Here is a 4,473-nt window from a genome sequence, read left to right as displayed (position 1 = left end):
CCAAATAATTTATTTCTTATTTAGTCTAGATATTTTATCTTGGGTGGAATAAATATATAAAGACCCAAATTTTATTCTAGGTTAATTAAGAGAGAGATTTGAGAGCACAATAAAGAGGGTCAATTTGTGAGGTTCCTTCTGAAAAAGAAAACTCAGTTTGTTTCGGGCTCTATTATTGGTGTTCGTCTGTCTTTGAAGATCGGAGGAGTTTGTTCAGATCTTGGTAGGCCTCAAGATTATTTGTCCTTCGTCTTATTGGGGTAGTCTCTTTTGTTCCTTTGAGACTACTATATTTGTTGGTAGAATAGGGTATACTTTTGGCTCATATTGAGCGCGTGTGTACCGGTCTCTTTCTTTGTACTATTTTCTCCACTATAGTGAAATTTGATCTTCTCGCAGGTGGACGTAGCGATTATTTTACTTGGTGAACCACGTAAATCTTTGTGTCAACTTTATTTACATTCGTTATTTATTGTTCTTATCGCCTTATCAATTAACTGTTTGGGTAATGGGACGCCTCCGTTACAACAATTGGCACCAGAGCTAAGGTTCTGATTTGGGATCTGCTTCCGCGTTAGTTGTCTTTTAGGCGTTATTTGGGTTTCTTGATTTTCAGGTGAAAAGATGTCGTCTACGAATGTTTTGAATGTTGAGAAGTTCACTGGGAGAAATAGTTTTGGGATGTGGCAGTTAAAGATGAGAGCTTTACTTAGACAAAGAAGGCGTACCAGTCCATTATCTCAAAGGCAAATTCAGCAGGTAGTTCGTCTGATGCAGAAAAGAAAGCAAAGACAGATTCAGAGGTGGTCTTGGAGGAGAAGGCTCATTCTTTAATTCTGTTATGTTTAGCTGATCATGTTATGGTTGAGGTTGCCGATGAGGAAAATGCTATAGGTTTGTGGTTGAAGTTGGAATCTTTGTATATGACAAAGACTCTAACCAACAAGTTGCTTCTTAAGCAGCGTTTGTTTGGTCTTCGTATGCAAGAAGGTACGTCTCTCAAGGACCATCTAGACCGTCTTAACTCTATTTTACTTGATCTTCGTAATTTAGATGTTAAGGTAGATGATGAGGATGCCGCCTTAATTTTGTTAGTTTCTTTGCCAAATTCGTTTGAGACTTTTGTGGAGTCGTTTGTTGTTGGTAAAGATTCTTTGACCCTAGAGGAAGTGAGGTCGGCGCTTCACACTAGGGATTTGCGCCGAGTAGCGTTAGGTGGTGTTGTAGACAGTAGTCCTGTAGGGCTTGTTGTGAATTCGGAGGGTTCTAGTAAGGGTAAAGCCAAGTCTAAGGGTCCTCGTAAGAATGTCTGCAATTACTGCAAGGAACCCGGTCATTGGAAAAATCAGTGTCCTAAGTTGAAGGAAGCTGGTGTTTTATAACATTTGCACAAATGGTTGCCAAATACGATTCTGAGGAAGATTATGCTCTCGTTGTTGATGTTGTTCCACGTTCTTCGGATAGTTGGATTTTGGCTACGGGATGCGTTTACCATATATGTCTTTTTAGGGAATGGTTTACTTCTTATGAAGCTTCACATGGGGTCAATGTTGCCATGGGTGACGGGTCTATCTGTGAGGTGCTTGGAGTTGGTACTATTCGGGTTAGGACATGTGATGGTGTTGTTATCTTTCTAGAAGGTGTTAGGCATGTTCCACGTTTGAAGAGAAATCTTGTATCACTTGGGATGTTAGTTGATCAGGGCTACAGTTTTCAAGGTGATGGTGGATCTTTCTGCGTTGGTAAGGGTTCTTCTGCTACTTGGAGGGGTGTTAAGGAAGGAACTATTTATGTCCTTCAAGGCACTGTGTTGACTGTTGGAGCAGCAGGTAGTCGTTCTTCTGTCTCTCTCGAGTCTAAGTTGGGGCATATGCAACTTGGATATGTGAACGATACTTTGAAGCACATCCAGTTTGGGTCATTTGGTGATATTCTGGATAATTTGGTTTTGGATAGCTTTAGTGAGAATGGTAGTGTTGACAGTAAGGTGGAGTCTATTCCGGTACAGGTCAAGCTACAGGGTTCTCAAGACAAGCTATCTACTTTTGACTCTGCGCCTCAATGAGGCGGTCTGCGCTCCAAGAGGTGGGGCGGTTTGGGGCTCCAGGTGGAGCTGTTGTGGCTCTTGAAAGAGAGCCGTTTGGGACCTCTTAAGGGGTCATTTGAAACTTCGACGGGGTTTATTCTTTGGAGCTTTTGGGTTGGACTATCTTGTATAACAATTTGTACCTTTGATGGAGGTAATTTGTGCTCGCTTAGAATGTTGTTTTTGTTTGGTTTCGACTTGAGTTTTGTTGCCTTGGAGTAGGCATTTTTGTGGTGGTCATGACACCTAGTTTACTCAAGTGAGACATTTGTTTTGTTCATGGCGTTTGTGTTCTTTTTGGGACAGTTTGGTACACGGTACATTTAGCCATGTAGTTTGGAGGAGATTTTGTTTGGATTCTTGTGTGTGTTGTTTTGGTACACCGTTCCGTCTTAGTGACTTTTGGTATCTCATATATTTGTGTTGGCATTTGGTAGCTTTTGCCCTCTTCGGACTTTGCTACGTTTGGCCTTCCTATTGGTATGAAGATATGTTGGGTACTTAGTACAATTGGTAGTTTCAGCTTGCTACATTGGGTACTTCGTATATTGGTCACATTTGTTGCACACTTGGTTCATTTGTTCATTTTGGGAGTTGTGTTCAAGTCAAAGTGGAGACTACCGGGACAGGTAGTGACCTGAGGATCGATTCTGTTGAAGCTGCCTTGGGTTTATTTCTTCTTGGTTTGATTCGTCTTTGGGTAATTCAAGTCAAGGTGGAGATTTGTTAGAAATACGTGCCTTGAATTTGTGTCGAAGGCAAACTAATTTAAGACAAGAAGAAGGAAGATGAAGAAAGGATTTATCATTACGCTAGTCGCGCTTTAATCTGATTGTTGGTGTGAAGTTTCCGTAGTTGCTCACCTTTGACATCAGTCTTCTTGGTCAATGGTTAGTGTGTTGATTACATATGACTTTGACTTGGCTTTTGGAAATAGTGGGCTTTGGTTTTAACTAGTCATTAGTTAAAACTTTTACTCTTTGGTAAAACTACGGTATTACGTAAGTGCTAATCCCGTCTTCGCTTTGTATTAGGAAAGCCTTTATTTCCTAATAATTTATTTCTTATTTAGTCTAGATATTTTATCTTGGGTGGAATAAATATATAAAGACCCAAGTTTTATTTATTCTAGGTTAATTAAGAGAGAGATTTGAGAGCACAATAAAGAGGGTCAATTTGTGAGGTTCCTTCTGAAAAAGAAAACTCAGTTTGTTCCGGGCTCTATTATTGGTGTTCGTCTGTCTTTGAAGATCGGAGGAGTTTGTTCAGATCTTGGTAGGCCTCAAGATTATTTGTCCTTCGTCTTATTGGGGTAGTCTCTTTTGTTCCTTTGAGACTACTATATTTGTTGGTAGAATAGGGTATACTTTTGGCTCATATTGAGCGCGTGTGTCTTACTCTCTCTCATCTTGTCTATTTTCTCCACTATAGTGAAATTTGATCTTCTCGCAGGGTGGACATAGCCAGTTATTTTACTGGTGAACCACGTAAATCTTTGTGTCAACTTTATTTACATTCGTTATTTATTGTTCTTATCGCCTTATCAATTAACTGTTTGGGTTACGGGACGCCTCCGTTACAACAATTATCGTTTAATGGCAACTATTAGGTAACAGGATATCTTTATTACAACAGATATTTAGTCTGTTTTAATGATAGGACGTTTCAGTTGAGTCAAGGGAGACTAACTGTATCAACTATATGTAATGAAGACTTGGGATAAGATAAAAAATTTAAGGTCTTGGCCTATTGGGGTGATGTTCAAAGGTTTTAACTTGAAAACAAGCAAGAAAGTCTTCACTCACGCACTAATCTTATCAATGAAAATGAAATTGTACATTATTTTTCATCATAGTTTGTCATGTGTCACTATCGGACCATAAGACTTGGTCAAGATTAAAGAATAATCAACATAACCTTTCAGCCAATAAGCCAAATAACTGTCCCTCCCATACATTCAATTCACCAAGAAACAAAAAAGATGGCTAAAAGTAATATGTTTCTCTATTTCTTAATTACCTTAACTATGGTAATTCCACTATTTTCGTCACCGGCACCGCCAATTTATGTATACAACATCTGCTCAAACACAACCATGTTCGACACCAAGAGCCAATACCAAACCAATCTAGACACCGTTTTTCGGTATCTTTCCGCCAACGCCACCAACCCATCCGGCTTCCACGCAGCGCAAGCCGGAAGCGGGACTAACGACTTTGTTTACGGTCACTTCCTTTGCCGTGGAGACCAAGTCCCCAGCTCGTGCCAGGAATGTGTGACTACGGCAACCACAACGGATCTACCAAAGACATATTGTCCTAATAGAAAAGAAGCAATTATATGGTACGAGCAGTGTATGGTACGCTACTCCAATAAGTCGTTTTTTG

The sequence above is a fragment of the Silene latifolia genome, chromosome 2 (assembly GCF_048544455.1).
Source record: "Silene latifolia isolate original U9 population chromosome 2, ASM4854445v1, whole genome shotgun sequence".
Classification (NCBI taxonomy): Eukaryota; Viridiplantae; Streptophyta; class Magnoliopsida; order Caryophyllales; family Caryophyllaceae; genus Silene; species Silene latifolia.
The sequence above is the reverse complement of the archived record's forward strand: the minus strand, read 5'-3'. Positions refer to the sequence as shown.